The sequence below is a fragment of the Acomys russatus genome, chromosome 6 (assembly GCF_903995435.1).
Source record: "Acomys russatus chromosome 6, mAcoRus1.1, whole genome shotgun sequence".
Lineage (NCBI taxonomy): Eukaryota > Metazoa > Chordata > Mammalia > Rodentia > Muridae > Acomys > Acomys russatus.
Genome location: NC_067142.1, coordinates 12,944,336 through 12,970,720, shown reverse-complemented (window position 1 = coordinate 12,970,720; position 26,385 = coordinate 12,944,336).

Here is a 26,385-nt window from a genome sequence, read left to right as displayed (position 1 = left end):
TGAGAAACCTTAGAGAAGAAAGCAAACCACACAGAGGTGAGCTTTCTAACAGAATCCAAGAGATGGTGGAACATATTTTGACACTAGAAAATAAAATTGTAGACCTTGAAGCAACCATAAAAAAAAAAAGCTAAATATGAAAAATTCCTGACACAAAACATCCAGGATATCAGGGACACCATGAAAAGAAGAAACTTGAGAATAATACGCATTGAGGATAGAGAAGACACCCGAATCCAAGGTCTAGAAAGTATTTTCAGCAAAATCATAGAAGAAAATTTCACCAATTTAAAGAAGGAGATGCATATAAATATACAAAAGGCCATCAGAACACCAAATAGAATAGACCAGAAAAGAAAATCTTCCTGACATATAATAATCAAAACACAAAATACACAGTAGAAAGAAAAATATTTAAAGTGCCAAAGGAAGAAGGCCAGATAATTGATAATGGCAAACCTATCAGAATTACACCCGTTTTCTCAGCACAGATCATAAAAGCCCTAAAAGACCACAAATGCCAAGCCAGTTTAATATACCTAGCAAAGATATCAATAACTATAGATGGAGAACAAAGATATCCCATGACAAATACAAATTCAAAGAGTACCTATCCACAAATCTGGGCTAATGAAAGTTACTAAAAGGAAAACTCCAACCTTTAGTGACAAGCCAGAATCAAAATTACACGGGGAAAAATTAACTACACCTTTGCAAAAATAGAACCATACAAACACTCTAGTGAAACCAACATCAAAAACAATGGACTTAACAGTCCCTGGACATTAATATCCCTCACTATCAATAGTCTTAATTATCCAATAAAAAGGCAGAGACTGAATGGACTCATAAAAAGACCCAACATTCTTATTCCTTCAAGAAACAAATCTCATCAATAAAGATAGACATTGCCATAGGGAAAATGGATGGAATAAGATATTCCAAGCAAAGGGACACAAGAAGCAAGCTGGTGTAGCCATTTAAATATCTAATAAAATAGTCTCCCAACCAAAATTAATAAAAAGAGATGAAGAAGTCCTCATCATAGACATCCAAGGCAAAGTTAACCAATATGACATCATGTCTCTACACATCTATGCTCCCAATAAAAGGGCACCCAGATTTGTAAAAACTATTAACATAACTTACACCACACATCAATGCCCACATATTAATAGTAGGAGACTTCAACATCCCACTTTCACCAAGGGATAGTGACACTAAGCAATGTCATGAATCAAATGAATCTAAGAGATAACTAAAGAACTTTTCAACGAATCAAAAAGGATTATACGTTCTTCTCAGCATCCAATGCAACATTCTCCAAAATTGATCATACAGTAGTCACAAAGTAAGATTCAACAAATACAAGAAAATTTAAATCATATCTTGTATCTTATCAGATAACCATGGTCTAAAGCTGGACTTCAACATCAACAGAAATAATGAAAAGCCTACACACACATGGAAATTAAACAACTTTCTACATAATCACACCTGGGTCAGGGAAGAAATAAAGAAAGAAATTAAGTACTTCTTAAAATTCAATGAAAATGAAAGAACAACATATTCAAATTTGTGGGACACATTGAAAGAAGTGCAAAGAGGAAAATTCATAGCACTAAGTGCCTTCATAAAGAAATTGAAATCATCCCACAAAAGCAACTTAAGGACACATCTGGAAGCCCTAGAAAAAAATGAAGCAGAAGCACCCAAGAAGAGTAGACATCTGGAAATATTCAAACACAAGGATGAAATCAATAAATTAGAAACAAAGAGAACAATTCAAAGAATCAACAAAACTAAGACATGATTCTTTGAGAAAATAAACAATATAGGAAAAAAGTTAGCCACATTAATTAAAAGGCAAAGAGACACTATCCAAATTAACAAAATCAGAAATGAAAAGGGAGAAATAACAACAGACATTAAATAAATACAAAGAGACGTAAGATCCTACTTCAAGGGTGTATATGGACAAAATTTGAAAATCTAAGGAATATGAAAATTTTTCTTGATCTATTCCACTTGCCAAAATAGAATCAAGATCAGATAAGCAAATTAAATAGTCATATTTCTCCTACAGAAATAGAAGCAGTCATTTAAAGTTTTCCACCCAAAGGAGAAAAAAAAAAGCCCAGGGCTAGATTGTTTCAGGGCATAATTCTACCAGATCATCAAAGAGGAGCTAATACTGCTACTCCTTAAACTATTCCAAAAAATACAAAGGGATGGAACGTGACCAATTCATTCATTCTATGAGTTCACAGTCACTTTGATACCTCAACCTCACAAAGACCCAACAAAGAAAGACAATTTCAGACCTATTACTCTTTTATGAACTGTGATGCAAAAGTACTGAATAAAATACGATCAAACTGAATACAAGAACATATCAAAGATGTCATTCAGTATGACCAAGTAGGCTTTATTCCAGTCATATAAGGATAGTTTAATCCACCATATAAATAAACTGAAAGAAAAAATCCTCATGATCATCTCCTTAGATGCAAAAAAATCATTTGACAAAAATGCAGCACCCATTCATGTTTAATGTTTTGAGGAAGTAAGTGATACAAGGCACACACCTAAACATAATAAAGGCTATCTAGAGCAAAACAATAGCCAACATCAAATTAAATGGAGAGATACTCAAGAAAATTCCTCTAAAACGGGGTCCAGGCAAGGCTGTCTGCTTTCTCTATATCTCTTCAACATAGTACTTGAAGTTCTAGCCAGAACAATAAGACAACAAACATAGCTTTAGGGGATAAAAATGGGAAAAAGGAAGTCAAATTATCACTAGTTGCTGATGATATGTCAATGTACATAAGTGATGCCCTAATTTCCACCAGAAAACTCCTACAGGTGATAAACACCTTCAGCAAAATAGTTAGATACAAAATTAACACAGAAAAGTCATTATCATTCCTATATACAAATAACAATCATGCACAGAAAAAATTAGAGAAACTACACCCTTCATGATAACCACAAACAATATAAATATCTAGGAGTAACTCTAACCAAACAAGTGAGTGACATGTTTGAAAAAAACTATAACTCTGAAGAAGAAGATAGAAGATTACATCAGAAGATGGAAAGACTTTCCTTGTTCATGGATTGGAAGAATTAACATAGTGAAAATGGCCATCTTACCAAAGCGAATTTCAGATTCAATTTAATCCCTATGCCAATATCTACATAATTTTTAAAAGACATTGAAAGATAAATTCTCAATTTCATATGGAAAACTAAAAAAATATGCAGAATAGCTAAAACAATCCTGTAAAATAAAAGATACTCCAGAGGAAATTCAATACATGATCTCAAGCTGTACTATGGAGCAACAGTAATTAGAACAGCATGGTACTGGCATAATAATAATAGTCTGGTTAATCAATGGAATCAAATAGAAGACCCAGAATTGATCCACTCACATATGGACACTTGATTTTTGACAAAGAATCCAAATCTATTCAATAGAATCTTCAATAAATGGTGCTGGTCTAATTGGATGTCTACATATAGAAAATTATAAGTAGACCCATATTTATCACCGTGCACAAAACTCAAGTCAAAGTTGATTAAAGATCTCAACATAAAATCAGAGATACTAAATTTATTAGAAGAAAAGTGGGGAAGGGCCTGGAACACATTGGCACAGGAGAAAACTTCCTGAACAGAACATCAACAGCCCAGGCCTTAATGTCATCAATTAATAAATGGGACCTCATGGGGCTGAAAAGCTTCTGTAAGAAAGAAGACACTGTCAATAGAACAAAGCAACAGCCTACAGACTGGGAAAAGTTCTTCACCAACCCTACATCTGACAATGGCCTAATATCCAATATGTATAAGTAACTCAAGAAATTAAACACCACCAAACCAACCAGCCCAATTAAGAAATGAAGATCAGAATTAAACAGAAAATTCTCAACAAAGAAATATAGAATGCCTGGGAAACACTAAAAAAACATACTCACCATCCTCAGAAAGACTTACATGGTATATACTCACTTATAATTGGACAATAGCCCAAAAGGGATGTTCCATGAAAGACTTCACTTACCAGGAGATTGGGAAAGATGTGAGCACTTCTGATTTGGACTCTATTTGAGAGAAATATGGGAGAATGGGGAAATAGAAGGATCGAGAAGTTCCTAGAATCCCCCAAGAAGAACATCATGATTGGCAGAACGAGACCCAGTGGGGTCTTCTCAGGCTCCTGCACCAACCAAGGACAATACATGTCGTAAATACTGAACCCATACTCAGGTCTAGCAAATGGACAGGACATTCTCCAGTTGTGTGTAGAGTGGGGACTGACTCCAGAATGAACTCTGGTGCCACATATTTGACCATTTCTCCTTGGTGAGTAGGCCTGGTGGAATTCAGAGAATGGATAAGCAGGCTACTAAGATGAGGTTTGATGGTCTGTGACCATATGGTGAAGGCGGTTTCTTTCAGTCACAGATGTAGGAGAGCAGAATAGAGTGAAAGCAGAAGGGAGGGAAGAACAAGAGGATAAAGGTAAGGGGGAAACAATTGAGAAATAATCTGAATAAATTAATTAAATAAAAAATAACAACAAAAAAAGCAAATTTTAAATGAATATTTTATTTATTAAAATTTAATCACAATGATTTCTTACAAAGAAGCTAAAATCATACAATGGAAAAAAAGAAAGCATCTTCAATAAATAGTGCCGCTCTAACTAGAATTTGACATGTAGGAAAATACAAATAGATTCATATTCATCACCCCATACATTTCAAAAGTTCAAATGGATTAAAGACCTCAACATAAAACCAGACATAATAAATCTGTTAGAACAAAACCCAGGAGATATCCTAGAGCTCATTGGCACAGAAGACCACTTCCAGAATAGAACCATAATAGCTCAGGTTCTAAGATCAAGAATTAATGAATGTGACCTCATGATATTGAAAAGTTTCTGCAATGCAAAGGACACTGTCAACCAAACAAAATGGCAGCCTATAAATTGGGAAATGAAAATAATTTATGGCTTATATTTTGGTTTATCCATGGACAATCTGAGAAAGATTGAGTTACATTCATACTAATTAGTCAGCTTACCAGGCTTAGTTACTGCTGTAGTATTGAAGAGCTAGTTTAAGACAGACAATAGGCAGAAGTTTACATTGACCCTGACTGAAAGTTCATACCAAAAAGAAAAATGTGTTTGCATAATGGCCATTGACAAGTTTTCATCCTCACATCAGTCTTCTCTGTGTTTTTCCTAGTTTTCCTCTTGACATCTCAGAGCTCTTCTTTGATCATCCAGAGAACTTCCCCTTGGTAGTCTCTCTGCATGGCACAGAGTTGATCTAGCAGGCTTGGAATTAGTCAACTGTTGACTTCAGGTAGCTGTATCTCTGCTGACCCCAGAAAGAGAGGTAAGTCACTGCAGGCCCCGGACCCTGCATCTTAAGCCATGTAATTTTCAGTTTTACATGAATTTTCAAATTTAATTTTTATCTTAAACAATCATTGGAGTTAGTGTTTGGAAGTGATCCATTGGTTTTTTGCTGGCTAACCAACTGTTTTACCACTGAGGCACATGTTAACATCTATTGACAAAATGAAAGATCTGCTGCTAGTTGAGATCAGGTCAGTTTCACAGTCCAATGTTTTCCTGTAGCAAACAGTCTTTGTCTGAGAGCTCAGAGGGTAACACAAATTCACATGATCACATATTGTAATAATGTGGAGATAGAGGGAAGGACAGAGAAAATGAGGGTCTCTGTGCTGGACTTTAGGGAACTGTAGTCTTTTGGTCTGTTTATTATGGAGTTATTTTTTCTTGGGATTTAAAAGGGAGTAAGGAGAACGGGTTATATTTAAAAGCAAAACCACAGTATTTATTGCATTGTTTGCTATGTGAAATTATAAGTTATAATGGAAAAGATAAATGAAGGGAAAATGATGAGTTATCACCTTTAAGTACCAGTAAATACATGCTATAGAATTCATACCTTATACCTTTTAAACAAAATGGGTTATTACGTGTTCAATGATAAGATGAATTTTATCTTGCTAATAAAAGCAAGTGAATCTCTTAAGCTCCAAATCCCCATATGCAAACAATTTGCTGCGATAATCAAGATGGTACACACAATTTAACTTCAGTACCATCTGTAATAATATTGGTCTTTTAATAATAATGAATGAAAATATATGTTGGCTACAAAAACAAAAAAAAGTTCCATAAAGCAGCAACATCTTAAATATTGAACAGTAACTTCTAAAGAGCTGTATAAATGTTGTCTTTACCCCCACATTCTGTGTGTGCTGCTACATACTGTGAAAGAGGGTCCTTGTACTGTAGTGTTCTTACTCATGAAGAACAAATCATCCCCATCACTGCACTGTGAAGTGTCAATGTTCTTGTGTATACTTGCTCAGAAACAAACAGATAAGTTTCTCATAAGTTTCTTTTTCTATCTGTTTGTGCTTCCCCTTCTTTGAGGCAAAAGGGTCAGATATGCACTAAAGGGGAACATTTTTGTCACTTCCTGCTTACATTGAGGGTATCAGTAGTGAGGGGAGGTAGCAGGCAAAAGGATGGACATATTGGCCAAGTCTGGGAAGAGTAGGCTATTCTATGTGCAATCCAAGATCTGTGAGATGATTTGTGAGTAGAAAACTGATGGCCCAGAAAATGTAGTCTGTGAGGTTTAGGCTGGAGCACATTTCTTCATTCAGTTTTCCCCAGTATTACAACCCAGGTGAAGTTTCTATATAGTGCCCAAATTTTTGTAGTAATCTTGGAGTCACCTTAGAAGCTGGGAAGCTAGAAAGAAGAAGGAAATTCCCAAAATTTGGACAGATGCAATCTGGAAAAAGTCTTACAGAAACCCAGTGGCATACTACCTAGCAGCTTTTGTCTGAGTCCCAAGAATATGGATGTGGGATCCCAACTCAATATTCTGAGATTGGTCAGTTTCATGGTGTTAACCTATAATCAGACTTCTCTGAAAAATAAGGTTACCCCAGAAAAAAATACCTGACCTTTGTTACCAACAGACTGAATTTGTGTGACCAAATATTTACAGAGAGTCTGAAGGGGCCTGATTTGAAATGTGAGACAATTTGTCATCATTGTGGCAAAATGCACTGTAACCTGTGTCTGGAGGCACAGGCTGATTGGGAAGTAGGGGTGGCCTACAACACCTGAAGATAAGCTTCCATTGGTCCATTTCTTCCAAGGGGATTCCATCAGCTGAAGGTTCAACAGACTTTCTGTTCTGAAAGTCTCCTGACAAGAACAGGAAGTGAGTATCATATTTTTTTCATATCCATTTCTGATGCATTGTTCTGAGATTGACCACAGTGAATCCCTGAGATTGTGCAGTGCAAATGAGGTAATGTACAACACAGAGCCTCTAGAATGAACTCTCAAAGTCTTCTTCTTGTGATATTCCTTCCAATTCTAAGATGCAGTCAAAATTCAAGCTCAAATAATAGAGGAATTTTCATTTACATCTCATTGCACATTAACTAAATAGTTATGAATAATATAAACAGTAGGGATGTGCCTCACACAGAGTGGAGCTCACTTAGAGATCTCCAATATACAGTGAAATGCTTAGGTCCTAGTCCAGTAACAGTGCTAGCTGTATTTTTTTAATCTCTTCTGTCCCAAAACAGCTCATACATAAAGTGAATTCAGATGTCTGTCAGGTTCCATAGACGCAATATTTTTTTGATTTTAGAATATGTTGTTGGAGCCAGGCTGTGGTGGCACATGCCATTAATCCCAGCACTTAGGAGGCAGAGGCAGATGGATATCTATGAGTTATAGGACAACGTGGTATAAAAATAAAGTCCGGGATATCCAGGGCTCTGTTTCACAGAAAAATTCTGTCTCAAAAAAAAATTGAAAATGCTGTTGGTAGATGGATCAAATGTTTCAACAGAGTATGGTCAGTAAACACATATGTGCTTTTGGTTTCTTGCAAGCTTGGATTTTTATTGATGTAAGGATGTATAATAACTAGCATCTCATTTTAAAGTTATAAAATAATTCAGTAGAGGACTGGAGAGATGGTTCAGCAGTTAAGAATGCTACCTGCACTTGCACAGAACCTCGGTTCAGTGCTCAGCACACAAATCAGGAACGTCACAACAGCTGTACCTCCTGTTTCAGTGAATCGACTCTGGATTCCACAGACACTCAACCACATCAGCAAATAACTACTAAGAGACATTCACTTACCTACATGTTACTAAAATTAACTATATAAACAGAGAAATGAGTAAAGTTGATCAGTCAGCAGCTGAATAAATATAATCTTATCAATCTTAATTAAAGCTTGAATTTTGATAGCATCTGAACTCTGGAAGAAATGTCACTGGAAGGGGCTTAAAACCTTATTCTGGAATCAGTTTGTTGGGCATTGAGTTATATCTGCTTCTCAGTCTTGGGGAATCCCTGTGGTCTATCTCAAAGCAATGCATTGGAAGTGGATATTAGGAAAACCTGATGCTCAATACCTTTCATGATTAGGGGACTTTGTAGCAATAGTATGTGGAATGCACATGTACTAAAGTCAGATTTATTAATTGATTTACATGTCCTCTCATAGGCAACAATGGCTGTTTTCACATTGGTAAAGCTGAGAGTGGGTATCTTCTCAGACAGGAGGTACTCCCATCTTGCACAGGACTCTGTGCAAGATACCCTTTTGGTATCATCAATTTAAAGGATTCCTAGAGAGCCATTGGCCTTCAATCCTCACTGTAATAACAGTGAATCATGATCTTTGTGAGGGATGTCTTCAATAGTGTCACCAACAGACAAAACATAGACAAACTCTGGACAAGGTACATAAACCTGTCAGTAAGATGCAAAGAAAAACAAGAGGAAAAAGCAAAAGCTTTCTGTTGGATCTTTTTTTAAAATTTTATTTTATTAATTTATTCATGTTGCATCTCAATGGTTATCCCAACCCTTGTATCCTCCCATTCCTTCCTCCCTCCCATTTTTCCCTTACTCCCATCCTCTATGACTGTGACTGAGGGGGATTACCTCCCCCTGTATATGCTCATAGGGTATCAAGTCTCTTCTTGGTAGCCTGCTTTCATTCCTCTGAGTGCCACTAGGTCTCCCCCTCCAGGGGACATGGTCAAATATGAGGCACCAGAGTACGTGTGAAAGTCATACCCCACTCTCCACTCAACTGTGGAGAATGTCCTGCCCATTGGCTAGTTCTGAGTAGGGGTTTAAAGTTTTCTGCCTGTATGCTGGTACCATAGTTTGAGCAGGACCCCGGACCCAAATCTGCCTATCATAATGATCTTCTTGTAGGTTTCTAGGACCCTCTAGATACTTCTACTTTGCTATTCTCCCTTTATTCTCTCATCTAGAGTCCTATTAAAGTCAAGGAATTCCTGAAATTTGTAGACAAAAAGATTGAGCTTGAAAAGATCATAATGAGTGAGTTAAACCAGAAGCAGAAAGAGTCAAATGGTATATACTCACTTATATCTGCATTCTAGCCCAAGGGGAATGTCCCATGAAAGTCTTCACTTACCATAAAACTGGGACAGAGCGGAGGACTTCCTGGTGGGTCTTATATATCTACACACTAGAAGAAAATGTAGCCAACATTCTGCTTGAGCTTTCCAGCTTCAACTCACTTAGTTGAAAGAATCCCTGATACTTTTGCCAAGAAGCTCCACTCTTAGTTTACTCTAGACTCAATCAAGTTGAAACCTGAGCGTAAACATCAAATTGCTTCAAAATCTTCTTGAAACTAGAAACACTTCATTCTTCACTAGAAAGCATGATACTCCAGATGTTGAAGCACATGGATTGGAAGGTGGAGATTAGAAGATATGTAGACAATGCCTCAGAAACAGAAAATCCTTCCAAAAAAGAATTCCTCATTTTTAAAAACCTTCTTTAAGCGTGCATGTGCACGCCCATGTGTGTGTGTGTGTGTGTGTGTGTGTGTGCACAAACACACGCACACTAACCACAGACATAATGGGGAAGAGGGTGTCAGTATTTGTTAAAACACTGTAGGAAAATGAGGAAGTAGAGGACTGTAAATTTGAAAGATAATGTGCAAGGATTCTACAAGCCCATAGGAGTGATGGAGCAGATTGCATTTCCTTCCCTTCCTTTCCTTTCCAGCCAGACCTCTACCAGGATGCCCAGCTTTGAGTTGAGTACATCTAGTGATCTCCTCCTCAATCTTCTCTTCTACATTTTTCCAGTGTTCTTGGCTCACTGTGAACCCTTAGCATACAAGAGTCATCTGCAGCACCAGTTCCTTGGACTGTTTCATAGCACAGTACCAAGACCCTCATAATGAAACTCCTGGGTCTCCTTCTGGATGTTTGCAGTTAACCCCAGAAGCCCATGTTCACTCTGGGCTTCATACAGACTGCCTTTCTTCCTCTGATATTTTTTTTATCCACTTTAGATCCCAATCACAGCCCCCTCTGTCCTTTCCTACTGGTCTCATTTAACCTCCCTCTTCCCCCATACCCACTACTCTAGTCCTCAGATAAGGGGAGGCCGCCCCCCTTACACACACACCAACCCACCCCAACACAGTAACTTGCATCACGGCTGAGCACATGCTCTTTCCCTGTGGCCTGGCAAGGCAGCCTCACCAGGAGGAAGCTATCAAAAATGGGCAAAAAACGTCCATGTCAGAGATCCCCTACTCATCTTACTTTGGGATGCTCATGAAGGCCTAGCTGCATATCAGCTATATATGTGAAAGGGGATTAGGTCTAGTCCATGCAAGGTTCTTGGTTGGTGTTTCAATCTCCATAATCTCCTCTGGATCTTGGTTAGTTGGCACTGTTGATCTAATTGTGGAGCTCCTGTTCCTTCCCTTCTATCCATCTGCCAATTTTTCCCCAGGACTCTGTGTTCTCTGCAAATGTTTGAATGTGAGTCTCAGCATCTCATTCTATCTGTTGCTTGGTGGAGCCTCTTTTTTACTCCATTATATCATTTATAGCTATATATGGAAAAGACGACACTGTGCTTGGCAGATACGAAAACACAGCTTGGTCCACTTACCTAGAGAGTCTCCAGGCACTACGGCAGAAGGAACAAACTAGAATTTGGGAGCTCCAATCTCGTAGTCAGGCGTAGTCTAGTCTTTGTCAGGCGTATTTAATATACATGGAGATGACAGAGAGAACCACCTCTTTACTCAAGAGGGAAGGCAGGATGACTTCTCTTCCTTTCTGATTTTAAATTTTCTCATTAGTATCATTGTTTTCAGACATGAGATATTAATTCATATCAGTTCTTCAAAACCTGTTAAGAATAGTAGGTCTGTGAGGGAACCACATTTAAAGTTTTCCTCTGGGATTTTCCTTTGCCCTCAGAAATGTTATAGCTGGGAACTTGCTAATGAGCTAATGGGCTAATGAGTTCTTGAAGATCAGATCCTTCTAAAGTTGTTGTCAAGTGATCATAGAAGGCTGGACAAATATGGAAGTATTCTGAACTGTGTTAAACCCTTACTGAATAGATTCTAAGCTTGCCCTGTAGTCTATCTGTTAATACCCTTGTATTTGTGACTGGTCTGTGAGCAACCTTTGGTGTATGGAACTGTTTTGCTCAGATATTTCCCAAGTGCCCATCTAAGCACAGGCACATGTAGAACCTTAAAATATATGGGATGATTTAAATTTGAATGTTTAGGTCACAGCTATGATTTAAAATTACAGACATTTTAACAACTTACACATGTACCAAACAGCTACTAGTAAAAGGAGAAAAATTAAGTGCCTGGACTGTTTTCTAAGTGATTTGTGACTTGAACTGATTTCAGATTTTGTAAAGGAGTATAATCAGTTCTGCTAGACTATAAAATATGTATGTGTGAAAAAATAGAAGGGTGATTGTACTATACAACATGATAAAAAAAAAAAGCTTATTGTTTGATCAGAGCCAAAAGCACAGAACTTATAAAGGCCATCCATGAAGCATGAAAAAGTTATCAGAACATAATAAGGATTACTGTGTGTGTGTGTGAGTGAGTGTGTGTGTGTCTGTGTGTGTTTGTGTGTGTTTTCCTTCTTTAGTTTGCAGGTATATAACTGTTCTGGTACCTGTCTTTGTCTATGGAAGCCAGAGATAAGTCTTAGTATCATTTTTCAGAATGCTGTCCTCCTTGTGTTCTAAAATAGGGTCTCTGACTGGGTTGGGATGAAGTTCACAACATAGGTTATTTTGACTGGTAAGCAATCACGAAAAGATTCACTTGTCTCATTACCCCAGTGCCATTGTTAAAAGAGGGCAGCACTGTACCCATGTCTTTTCCTGGGTGGTTGAACTTGAGCCCTTATTAAGCTATGCCTCCATCTGTATCTGATATTCAAATGTGTGTTAATGACAACAGATTCATAAACAAGTGCAAGGTCTGCCTTTTCTTTGTGTGTGTGTGAGGGGGAGGAAAAGGGGACAGGGAGAGGGAGAAAAAGGATCAAACAAATGTGTTGTGGTGCATATTTAGCACTCTGTCCTCATTGTGTGTTAGAAATAGAGCCTCCAGATGCTCCCTGCTTTCCTGTTGGCATGGCACAAGCTCAAGAGTTACCAAGCTGCCATTGATGTGATTCTGTTGATTTTCCTCTCCAGTTGGGATATGCCTCTGTTTCATCCTTGTCAAACATTTTTGGATGTTTGTATTTTAAAGAAACCTGAAACCCAGTTTACTTGGCAATATTTAAACACACTTGGCAAACAAGAATTCAAGCCTCACATCTCCAATTATTATTTTCTGCAATTGCCTGAAACACAGCTTTGTAAGGTTTGGCTAGATAAACAATTATATGTAAATGTCCTTTTAATATGCCAGAAGAGTCTCTCAAGAGCTTGCATAACATAAAATTTACCTTGAGTGGCACATCTTAAATCTGTTTTGAATAAGGTCTGTCTGTATGTTATCAAGTCAGTTTTCAATGTTGAAGATAATCAATTGTTTAAAAAAGGAAAAATTGGTAAAAGAATTTTGGCTTTGTGAGGTTAGCAAACAGCATTATTGATTGGTCTTTTCTTTTGTCTCTGACTTCATCAACTCACAATATGGCTCTTTCCACACACCTTCATTTGAGTCCTATTTACTGTTAAAGACACACAACAAGAAGAAACATCACCTGCTGGACTCAGGAAAAATACATCACTCTAGCATGCTGATGACTAAGTCCCCTAACCTATCTTGTGCTACTGCAACAGAATATCATACATAGAGCCACTTATAATGAGCAGCTATTGGCTGACATTTCTGGAGAATAAGAAGTCTGATATCAAGGTGTCAGTATATAGCCAGACTAACTCAGAGTATCACTATGGGCCAGAAGGAAAGATGGTGAAAAATAAACTTCTAAAACACTAACCCACAATGATAATTAAGCTTTTTAAAACCCCACCTCTTAGTTGGGTTAAATGGCTGTTAGCTGTCAATAGTAGTTTTGGTGAGCACAAAGGTTCAAAGCCAGTGTGTTTTGGGTATGTACTAGGTGTGGAGACAGTGTTTCTCTATCTGGAGTCCAGTGACTATGGATTAGTATGAACTTGGAAGGACATAACCCTGTAGACAAGGCATGCATCTATCTATGACATCATTTTTTTTAGTATCACCAAAGAATCCTTAGGAAGTACCTTACAAGGGAAGGCTACAAAGACAGCTGTGGAAGTACTATTCAAGGTTGGAGACTATTCCCTTTCACTTCCTAAATCCTAGATGAGTTCATGTGTAAGTAGCACATTTCCTACCTTCTCACATAGAAGTTGGAATCAGAAATCTAAAGTTATTCTCTTGTAAAGGTTCTTGGAGACTGAAGTTGGGAGACTAAAAGAGGACATGTAAGAGTCTGCTTTCTTGTAGGTTAAACACAGAATGTTGTGAGGCTTCGCTCAAGGACTCAACTAAAGGAAAGGATGGGTAGCTGGGCTTTCAACTCAAACAAATCTTCCTGACAGTGTTGGTTATGATATTTACTATTGTTGCAATCTTGAACTGCTCCAGACTTCATTTTCTTCATCAATGAAAGAAAATGATACTATGTTTGAGGGTTATGAGAAGTAGCTGCAATAGCATACACTGAAAACTAGTTCCTATTCTCTCCCAGAGCAGATAGTTAGTAAAAGACAGTGTCTCTATTACAGGTTCCCTTTTGTAAAAATTATTGCTGCCCATAGACTCTGATCTCTCCTGCTCTCACTATCCTTCAGACAACTGTGATGACCCATTTGCCTCCTTCCTCTCACTGAAGGCTTTCTTGAGCTCCTCTCATCTTACTGGGAGTTTCAGGCCTGCTCAACTCAACTGGTGAATAGGTAAGTATAGTGACAAGTCATAAATTGATGTGTTAGATGAGGACATTGTGAGTGCTTTGGATAGAGGAAGTACTGTCTATACAGGGGTCAGAGTGTAGATGAGAATTCTGGGAGGTAAGTCTATAGAAAAATGCTTCCTTCTATGTAATATATAGTCAACACGTTCCTCCACCCCGAAGATCCACCAAGGAATTCTTTGTGTTGTTGTTGTTGTTGTTGCCATTGTAGTGGTAGTGTGAGAAGCTGATTCTGGATACTACAACATCATGAATGTTAAGAATGTGATCCCTCATTGTAGCACATAGCCACTCTGTGAAATTCTTTGTTTAGATTTATATGTGTATATGCATTTGTTAGGTATAGGCAAGATATGAGTTGTATGCATACTTACATGTAGGAAACTTTGTGTTGTGGGAAAATCATAAAGCAACCTGAATGATATTTCTTAGATGTCATATGCTTTTATGAGTAAGGGTGTCTCACTAGCCTAGAGCTTGAAGATTAGGTTTCCTTGATTCTTGTCTCTGCCTCTCAGAGCTTGAATTTCAAGCATGAAAACCATCAATACTTGTTTTTTACAATGGGTTCTGAAATCAAACTCAGGCTCTCTTCCTTTTATGGAAGCACTCTATCCATCTAGCCATCCCCAAGATTGTGAATTTTACTTTTAGCCATTGTATTAATTATTGGAGAAACATATTTTTTAAAATATTTCTTTTACTATGTACATTTTATTTGTCTTATAAATAGCTACCGTAGCATGTTCTTGAGAAGTTAATGGGATGTTTGTCAAAATATTACAAAACGTCTAATCATAAATTTTAAAGTATATATTAAATATACTTAATTAAAAGCAAGAAAACAATCTGTAACCTCACCAGATAGAGAGTTCCATGAGTAAATACTTGGTTAAAAAAAAAGTTGTTACACTAACTGCAAATTAAACTTAACTAATATAATGGTGGATATTTAACTGTATTTTAATCACATTTTGGTATTTATTTTATGATGTATAGAGACTCATATAGCAAGTACAATTATTTCTTTTTTAAAAAATACTTTAACTTAACATCTGATTAATATTATAAATTTGTTCCTGATTAAAAAATAATAGTTGAGTGCCTTGGATAGGAAGATGTCACAGGGAGAAAAGTACTAGACTCACAATGATACCAGCAGGAGTTCAGATCACAGAAGCTACGTAAATGCCACAATGTGTGGTGGCAGCCTGAAGTGCCAGCATTCAGGAGGCAAAGGGAGGCCATTCCTAGAGCAAACTGGCTAGCAAAACTAGGTAAATAGTGAGATCTCGCTCTACAAGAGAGCTTGCTCCAACATGAAATGTGAAGAGCAACTAAGGAAGATGTGCTAGATTTTCCTTTCTGTTCCTGTGATAAAAGCAGTGACAAAAAGCAACTCAGGAGAGGAAGGGTTTACTCAGCTTCCAAATCACAATTCATCATTGAAGGAAGCCTGGGAAGAAATTCAAGCAATAATATGAAGGAAGGCTTGGTTGCTGTTGCATTTCCTCTAAGGATCTCACTGCCATGGAATTACAGCAGAAACCAAGGAAGAATGGAATGTTACTTGATTATTTTTTTAAAGACTTAATAAGATATTTGATATATCTGGGAACAACAGTCTAAGAGACCGTGCTTTCAATAGTATCCTGGGCATTTTTATATCTACTAACAATCAAGAAAGTCCCCTAAGTCATGCCCTTAGGTACAATCTATTTAATTATTCTAAAGTCTTTTCTTAGGTGACTATAATCTATGTCAAGTTATTGGTTAATGCTCTCTAGGACAAGACAGATGTTCACTTTGGGCCACCTTACATATAAACAAATGCATGTATATACATTCAGAAATATACAAACATATGTGTGCTCACACACGCATATACATACAGCATATACACGAATGTATATGAATTTATGTATGTAAGTATGGTATAAATATTGGCATTCTCTTATTTAAACCAGCTCCACTCACCTGTCTATTACATGGGTGTATATGGCTGGTTATTTTTTATTTTGATTTATCTTTGCATTCAGGAATACATTTTGGTCAGTTACTGAATTTTTTAAAATTTAAGCAATTTATTCATATTATTTCTCAATTGTTATCCCCACACTTGTATTTTCCTGTTCACCCTCCCTCCCTCTTTCACACTATTCCCCTCCCCTAAGTCTGTGACAGAAGCTGAACTCTTCCCCAACCATATGGTCACAGCCTATTAAGTCTCATCCTGGAAACCTGTTTACCATTCCTCTGAGTGCCACTAGGCATCCGCACCAAGGGAAAGTGGCCAAATAGAAGGCACTAGAGATCATGTCAGAGTCAGTCCCTGCTCTCCATATAAATGTGTAGAATGTCCTGTCCATTGCCTAGATCTGGATAGGGGTTCTAGGTTTATTGCATGCCTTGTCAGTTACTGAATTATTGATATTTTAATCCTCAATGGGTTGAATTTGTTAATACTTTATGATTATTAATTACCATTAGTGATGCTATCTGTTACAAGTTTGCTGTCATAATGGTATCCATAAAAAAAAACTCAGAATAATAATAAAGTTGAGAAAGCCATCTAAGAAAACAGATGTCTCTCCCTATTTATTTGGTGGAAACAAAAGAAATTTTCTTATACAATGAACATTGGGGGTTTTTCTTGTCATTATTTCCAAACAATACAGTAAAGGAGTTATTTATTTAGCATTTATAATATATTAGACGTCTGGGAGGATCATTATATTTCACCTCTTAGAAAATAACCTGAACATCTGTGGATGTAAAACATTATGAAACTGAGACCTTGTGAGGTACAAATAAGTTGTACTGTTCTAAAAGGAATATTGTACTATAGTGGAGAGACTACTAATGTAATATTTGTTGTAATACTGTCTTTGATTTATTGATTGTTTCATTTATATTATCATATTAACCCACAGAAACCTATTATAAGATATGAATTATAACCTTTTCCACACCAGATAGAGTTGCTGAACTTCAGGGAAATTGCAGAGCTTGAACAAATCATATAGTAGGGAAAGGAAAATAATTGATTTCAAAGCCAAGTCAAATAAATTCATGATTTCCACTCACTTCTGCTATAACCACAGCTTGATTCATAAACAAAGGTGAAAAAGGGACACAGTAGGAAGAAAGATGGCTCAGAAACTCACCAGCCAGAGCTCTCATGCCAGATAAGATATTGTGGTGTTCCATGGGCATCATCAAGCCTCTGGCTATGCTTGGAGTTACATATTTGGCACCTCTGAATAATACCTGTATTGAGGTATAACATAGAGAACCAGAAGAAAGGCCCATGTTGAGAAGACCTCTATCACTGCAGGACAGAAAGTTTGGAGTCAAGTAGGGAGATCTCAATTTTATTTCAGGATAATCACCTGCTCAGAGATTTTTAATAAACCTCTGGGTGTGCTTCCTTAGATAATTATTCTCATCTCTACTCAAATTGTGTGATAACAAGTCAGTGTTGACTAAGAAATACTTATCCAGTTGTGAATAACCTTAGGGTCTAATTTTTGTCCAGTTACCTCTCAACTAGACAGATATTGACTAGAGATGGTATATCAACAAAGACTAATAATGCCATCCTTTTTGGTCTCAGTAGGGAGCCTGTGCCTGTTACTCTATCTCAGAACAATGTGTGAGAGTGGAGACTGACTCCTTTCCTCTCTTTGTTAGAATTCCAATTCAGAAGATTGAACAGAAGCTGTAGTCATGAAGCAAAGACTAGAACTCCCCATCATGTTCAATCACAAGACTCTTGATTCACTCATCTTCCTGTAGGGAATAGAAAATCCAGGCTATAGGACAATTAGGACCCTGGTGCATCTCTCTCTCTCTCTCTCTCTCTCTCTCTCTCTCTCTCTCTCTCTCTCTCTCTCTCTCTCTCTCTCTCTCTCTCTCTCTCTCTCTCTCTCTCTCTCTGTGTGTGTGTGTGTGTGTGTCTTGCCAATAACATTGCCAAACCTATAGCTGAAATGTTTTGTCTGGATATTGATCAAATGAATGTACAAAAAACTTCTCAAGGCTTTAACATGCAACCCAAGCCAAAAGCCAAAAGTTAGAGCAATTAATGTCTAATAAATGCTTCTGTGATTATTCTTGTGTTTTAGGCACCTTCACACATGATTACTTAAAACAGGCAGAAATTCTATTTTTAGAGTTGGTGCTTAACGCAGATGGCTCAGTTGACTAAGTGCTTACTCCACAAACATGAGGACCTGAGTCCATCATCCATATAAAAATCCAGGACTAAGAATGTACACAATAACCCAAGCATTGTGAAGGGTAAATGGAATCAGGAGGATCCCTGGGCCATGGTGACCATATAGTCTAACCAATCCTGTGAGCTCCTAGTTCAATGAGAAACCCCGCTTCAAATGAAAACAAAACAATGGATGTGCTGGAAAGATGGCACACATCAGGGAACATCCAAATCTTTAAAAAGGGAACTGAGAAGACAGAAAAGTAGTCCAAGAAGTGAGAAATCTTGAAAACCTGAAGGAAGAAGAAAGTGTTATAAAAAAAAAAAAAGTCAAGCAGATGCAAAACTAGTTACTATCTATATGCATTAGGAGTTTTAGAAATATAAAAAATTATGTAAATATATTTATACAAATATTTATACTTGTATATAAGCATATATATGAATGAATACAGTAAATATATGGGCACATAACAGATGATAAAAATATGCAGGAAGGGGCTCATTGTGAAACTTGGTCATGTGGCTATGGAAGCTGAGAAGCCCTTTATGTTATTTCAACACTCAAGAGAACCAGGGAATCTGTTGCATCATTGTGTGATGAAAGCTCTGAGAAGAGAGAAGGCTATTGGAGTAACTCTTGAGCTGAAGCTTGAGAGTGGGCAACAGTCTCTGTAATTCTCTAAGCCCAAAGCTGTGCCTGGATTCTTGCCAATGAAGAACAGGAGAAGGCAAGTTTCTCAGCCACAGAAGAAGGTCCTAGGCCTCTTTATTTTATGCCGTCTTCTAGGGATTGCACAGTATCTTATCACATGGATGAGGATTGAGCTGCCCCACTAAGTGCAATGATTAAATGTCAGTCTCTCCCTGAGACCTACTCACAGACAGAATGAGAGACAATATTTCACGAGCTATCTGGGACCATTAACCAACTCAAACTGTATGCTTGAAACTAACCATCACCATATCTTATGTAGACATAACTCTACAGGATAGATATTCATTAGCTAACATGCACCTTCCACCTCTCTGAAATCTAATCTGAAAATAAAAAATACTTGCAGTTTACAAAGACAGATGATGTGGTCTGGACAACTGAATAATCACAAGGGAATTATGTTATAAAAGAGCCCAGAGTGTTACTGAAAGGACACACTGTTCTTCCTTCGACTTCTGATATTTCTTATGGTTTTCTTAGCATAATCTGTTCATTTGCATGTATTCCTGTCATAGAAATTAAAAAATTCTTTCTGTGTTGTATCATCAATCTTTCCACACAGATATGGATTGTCCTTTTATTTTTCCTGAAGATGATATCTAAGTTGTTAAAATCTCTTTTCAAGGAAATTTGGCTCTGCAGTCTGAGATGTGCTCAGCAGTGGTGACTGACATTTCCTTTGATGATAAAATGTAACATCTGTTCACTACAGACAGGGCACTTATGCCATTCCAAGCAAGAAGCCCCCTGAAGTCTAGCTTAATGAAACATTGTTTTTAATGGAGTCACTTGAAGGCCTGTGGGTGAGAGTACACTTACAACAACATGGTTGACTCATTATTAATGAAGCACTGAAAAGCCCTGCTTATCCCTCAGACAGATCACCTGATTCCAGAGCCTTCTCTCTCCCAAAAAAAATTAGAGTCGGTTTAATACTTGGAAGGGGCTTTATGAATATTGTAGGTTTTGAGAACTCTATGAGGTGTGTGAGCTTTGTTTACTTACCTAGTCACCTAAGTCTTCTTTCTACTTCCAAGAAGAGTATTTTAATTCAGGGGATATTTTTTAGAGGATCACTTTATTTACTATTTTTATTTTTTATTTAATTAATTTATTCAGATTACAACTAAATTTTTATCTCATTACGTGTATCATTCCATTCCTCATTCCTGCTTTCACCCTATTACCCTCGCCTAGGTCTATGACCGAGGAGGGCCTGCTCCCCCACTTTATGGTCATAGGCTATCAAGTCTCATCTTGGTAGCATGATTATTCTTTCTTTGAGTGCCACCAGGACTCCTCACTAAGGGTTGTTTGTCAAATATGGGACACCAGAGTTCATGTCCAAGTTAGTCTGCACTCTCCATGTAACTGTGGTGAATGTCCTGTCCATTGGATAGATCTGAGTAGGGGTTTGATTTTTACTACTTGTATTGTCCTTGATTAGTGCAATAGTTTGAGCAAACACCCCTGGGCCCTGATCCACCCGTTATGATGTTCTTCTTCTAGGTTTCTATGCAAAAGCTGTATCCTTGCCTTCAGAATTGCAGAACAATTCCAAATGGAGGAAGGTATATTCCTGCAAATCTTAGACATGATTTGAAATATTTGAATACGCTGGGAACCACATAAAATCCAACATTCACCAAACATATAAAAAAATTTATATCTTCAATGTATAACAGCAGAATTGAATATGTACAAGTCTGGCCACACACACAAGAAAAATGTATGCAGCTGATAAATGTACCATCAGGCAATGAAATTTCAAACTGAGAGAGAGACTCAAGGAATTCTGTGGTCCAACCCCAAGCAATACAAGTTTAATGAGTTCCATTGGTAACAAAATAATTTCTTTAAACATAAAAATAAAATAAAATTAGCACCCCCTTGCAGCTATTGTGTAAATTATGTTCTGGCAACACAGCTCAGGAGCTAGGGATGAGGTGGTTAAGTAGCCCACGGGGCATGTCCCACGAAAGCCTCCACTTACCAGGAAACTGGGACAGAGGGGAGGAGATCCTATTGGGACTCTAGATGAGAGACGCATGGGAGAATAGCAAAGTAGAAGGATCCAGAGGGCCCTAGAAACCTACAAGTAGAACATTATGATAGGCAGATTTGGGCCCAGGGGTCCCGCTCAAACTAAGGCACCAGCAAAGGACAATACAGACGGTAAACTTTAAACCCCTACCCAGATCTAGCCAATGGTCAGAATATTCTCCACAGTTAAGTGGAGAGTGGGATATGACTTTCTCACGTACTCTGGTGCCTCACATTTGACCATGTCCCCTGGAGGGGGAGACCTGGTGGCACTCAGAGGAAGGACAGCAGGTTGCCAAGAAGAGACTTGATACCCTATGAGCATATACAGGGGGAGGTAATCCCCCTCAGTCACAGTCATAGGGGAGGGGAATAAGGGGAAAATGGGGGCCAGTGAGGGAAGAATGGGAGGATACAAGTGATGGGATAAACATTGAAATGTAACAAGAATAAATTAATAAAAAAATGGAAAATTTAAAAACAAAACAAAACAAAAAAAAAAAAAAAAAAAAAAAAGACTCACTTTGAAATATACTGCCAACTCATCAGGGCAGGAGATTAAGGAAATAGATTTTCTTCTTATTCTTCCATGGCTCCTCAAACCTTTACCTCATCTTACACAATGAGAATGAAAAGCAAGATGGAGAACTAATCACTTCTGAAAAGACCTGGAAAATGCACTAAGGTGAAGTCAATGACCAGTAACTAAGACAGCCAAGCCATTCTAAGTAATTTAGGTCTTAGGTAGAATCTCTGTCGGTCATATTTGATGTGTTTGTGGCTATAAAGATTTAAGCCAGGGAATTAAGTTAACTGGACTTTCACAAACACTGTCTACCAGAAAGTTTGGGACTACTGGCCAAGGATTAAATTGCCCAGATGAGATATAGATCTTGAAAATTAGGGGAAGAACTTAAGCCACTCTCTGTGATTTTAACCAAATGATGTGTTATAGGAAGAGTTGCTTTTGTGGTGTTATCATATGTGTGGGTACCCCAGTGTCTCATCCCACCCCACACCATACATGGTCTGTGTGTATGTGTGTGTGTGTGTGTGTGTGTGTGTGTGTGTGTGTGTGTGTGTGTGTCTGTATATCTATTTGTCTGTCTATCTATCTTTCTGTATAGGGAGATAAACCTGGAATTTCATGCACTCCAGTCAAATACTCTAAGTTTTTAGAACTAAGGGCTACACACCTGAGCCTTGTTTGAACAATATTGATATGTATGGAAGATTTTCTTTTTTGCCAGTGTATTTAAAAGTATTTCATTACATAAAAAATATGCACCTCAGTTTGGTACATCTGCTTCTTTCAAAAATTTTCTGAAGGAAAGAAGTCAAATATAGCAGTAATCTGCAGAACACAGAAAAATTTATCACATCTTGTTGGAGTTTGTGTGTTGGGTTCATGTGTGTGTGTGTGTGTGTGTGTGTGTGTGTGTGTGTGTGTGTGTGTGTGCATATATATTCTTGTGTGCACCTGTAATTAGGTTCACATGGATTTCGAGGCCACAAAACAACCTCGAGTGTCATTCCTCAAGGACCATCTTTCTTATTGTTTAAGACAGGATTTCTCACTGAATTGAAACTAAAATCCTAAGAATTTATCAGTTCCTACCTCCCCAACTCCAATATTATTATTTTGTGTCACCACAAATTAAAGTTGTGATGCTTGTTCAGCAAGCGCCACAAGCATTGGTTTAACTTCCAAGACCTCAACATAGTATTTACATTGTTGGAGGTAAATTATTTGTTCCAAGGCCCAAAAGCAAAAAGTAAGTCTTTTAACATAAATCCAGACTTAGATTGGGCACTGTCTTTTAAAAGAAATTATACGATATATCATGTTCAATCTACTATGTAAAACCGAATAAAACTTTTTTGGTAATGACCTAGAGACTTAATTGGTAATGTCAACAAGACTTGTCATTTCAAATGACTAAGATTTCACATCTTCATGTTTTTTAGGCCTGAGCGGTAGGTGTTGGATACAGTATTGATTGACCAAATTAAAATAGATCTGATCATCAAATCATTAAGCAGTTAGTGAGACTTTTAGGGAATTAGAAAGAAAATCAGGGATTGTCTTAAAACCATACAGAACTATGGCTGCATTCTATATGTCATACAAATTTAAAGTGGGATTCTTGGTTTGTTTGTTTGTTTCTAACTTAAAAAATTCCTCCACAGGTAAAGGCACTTACTTCCAAAGTTAATAGCCTGAGTTAATTCCTGTGACCCAAATGATTGAAAATGAAAAGCAAATTCAATAGTGTATCCAGACCTTCATATTCACTCCTTGGCATATAAATTTACAAAGATGGATTGACAGAGAGAAATATATACACTAACTAAATAGATAGATATAGTAGAAACATTTCTTGAAATTGAAGTTACTTTTAAGTGCTTTTAAACATGAAAGACCAGAATAATGACAGTCCTTTAGATTTACCAGTCATGGCAACATAAGCCATGGATATTGACAACACTGTTTCAGTTGACATTATGCCTGCATGTATTTGTGTTTATAGTCACTCACTTTTGACAGTATTCAGAAACAGGAGTAGGTTATCACACGGGTTTTCTTAGGAAGACTATACATATATTGATTTTGTCCTCATTATTTTATAAAACACATTTAATATTTGCCAAATACAAATATTTGCATTGTTAACCATGTAAACCCTGAAGGGATTTCTATTAGCTGCAAATTGAGGTTGATCTACAACATCAGGGAAATATGCATAGGTAGTTGTCAGCCAGGGAGTGGCAAGTCATCCTAAGGACTTAAGATGAGAATCAGTGGTTCCAAACATCCTTGACTTCATCTGTCCATGGTTGCCTGCAGCAGCTGTTCCATTCTAGTTCATTTTCAGGGGGGTTAATAAACTGGGGTGGGGATTCTGACCATTCCTCCTCTGAATAAAAGGAAATTTGATGTTATTCAGATAACATTGAATAAATCAAATCATCTTATACTAAGCACTTCATTCTTTCAGCTTTTCCTCTGTTTCATTTCATTGATTGATTTTTAAAAGTGTATAGATTTATTGCTTGACATATTTTACTTTTTTCATTTGTATTCATGGTATGCTTGTGTGTGTGTGTGTGTGTGTGTGTATGTACATATGTATGGAAAGATGAATGCTCATGTATGCAAGGGCTCAAATTGAGGAGCAAGGCCTCCAATTTCTGTACACTAATATTAAAATTAGGACACCACATCTGCCCGGGATTGATGTTAGTTCTGGGATGCAAACTCAGGTCTTACACAACAGACAATTCAACTGTTGAGCCATTACCTTATAACTGCTTTCTTCTATTTTAATATAACATGATCCTTTTTTTTTTTTTTTTTTTTTGGTTTTTCGAGACAGGGTTTCTCTGTGTAGCCTTGGCCATCCTGGACTCACTTTGTAGACCAGGCTGGCCTCGAACTCACAGCAATCCGCCTGCCTCTGCCTCCCAAGTGCTGGGATTAAAGGCGTGCGCCACCACTCCCGGCTCTATAACATGATCTTATATCTTTTACAACCTTAAAAAGGAAAACACCTAAAGCATGAAAAAGAAATGCTGTTGGGGACTGTTGGTATTAAAAGAAAATTATCAAGGCGTGAGGATTTCACTTCAGACTAGAAAAGATCACGCAAATGAGCAAAAATACTATATTATTCTGTCATGATGAGTTTATTTTATATAGTCATATATTCTACAGATATACTAAAGGAAATACTACATTCATGAATCACAAGCATACAAATCAATCTTTATTCAGAAAAAATGCATCAAATTTTAGTATTTTAATCTAACATTGTTTAAGCACTTTGAATTCTATATGTTTTAAGAACAGTGAAGCCTCAGAAATGAGCAGCAGAAGACTGGACACAATGAATAGTTTCAGAATTAGTATGCCTCTCCTAGAAAAATAAAATCTACACCTCTTCTTTCATTTCTAAGGAATTAGCAGAGAGGAAGGAGGAGTATTTGGGACTTTCAAGTGTGATGAGGAAAATAGTGGTAACAGCAGATATATACTGCTGAGATATCTCAGGAGACTCTTAAAAATAAGTTGTTTTCATCTAACCTATCTCTTTCCCTTCCTTCCAATTCATCCTTCATGTCCCTTATGACTTATTCCTTCCATCTTCATCTTCTCTTATATTTTGTCTTGCAGTTTTTGTTTTTGTTGATATGTGAATGTGTATTTGGTAACAGCGTTGTCTGCCAGAACACAGCTACAAGATCATCCACTATGCATGTATAGATTGTGAATGTGTATTTGGTAACAGCGTTGTCTGCCAGAACACAGCTACAAGATCATCCACTATACATTTATAGATTCAATGGGGCAACATCCTTGATGTAATAATATTGCTTTCCTCCCATGGAAGCCATCAGTTGGTCCTCAGCAAGAGATGGAATTTCTTGACTCCTATTCCCTGTCTGTGTTATGATTTTTATCTGTCTTGTACTTGTCTTACACACAGCCATAGCCACTGTGAGTTCATATGTGAACAGGTCTGCCTGGAAAATAGTATTTCACTGTTGGCTCTGTTTCTTAACAATTAAACTTTATTATACAACCCAACTAGCTTACACAAAATGGAAAAAAGGTTAAAGGGAAACAACAGTGAACCTTCTGGTATCCGTTCCATGGAACGGATCGCTAGGTGTCTCTGGCCTGCACACTGACCCAGCCTGTTCACTGATCCTCTTGCCAATCCAAGTGTGCTGAAGCCAGGCCCCAACCTGCTGCTCTTCTCTCCTCTTTGCCTGCCTGTCTCTCACATGCAAGGGGCAGTCTCCCTCTCCCATTGAGGGTTGATTAGAAACACAATAGTCCAGGTGAAGTCCCTCAGTCTCCTTCCTGAATTCCAGGCCCAGGAGGGCTCCACCCAGTCTATCTCAAGGTTAATCTCTGGGAATATCCATGGTGTGTTTAAGGGCAAAGTCCACCAAGACTGCTTTCACCTGTGACAAAGTTTACAATTATTCCCACATTTCCCCACAGGCATTCACTATCTCTAGCTCTTAAGGCCTTTTTGGC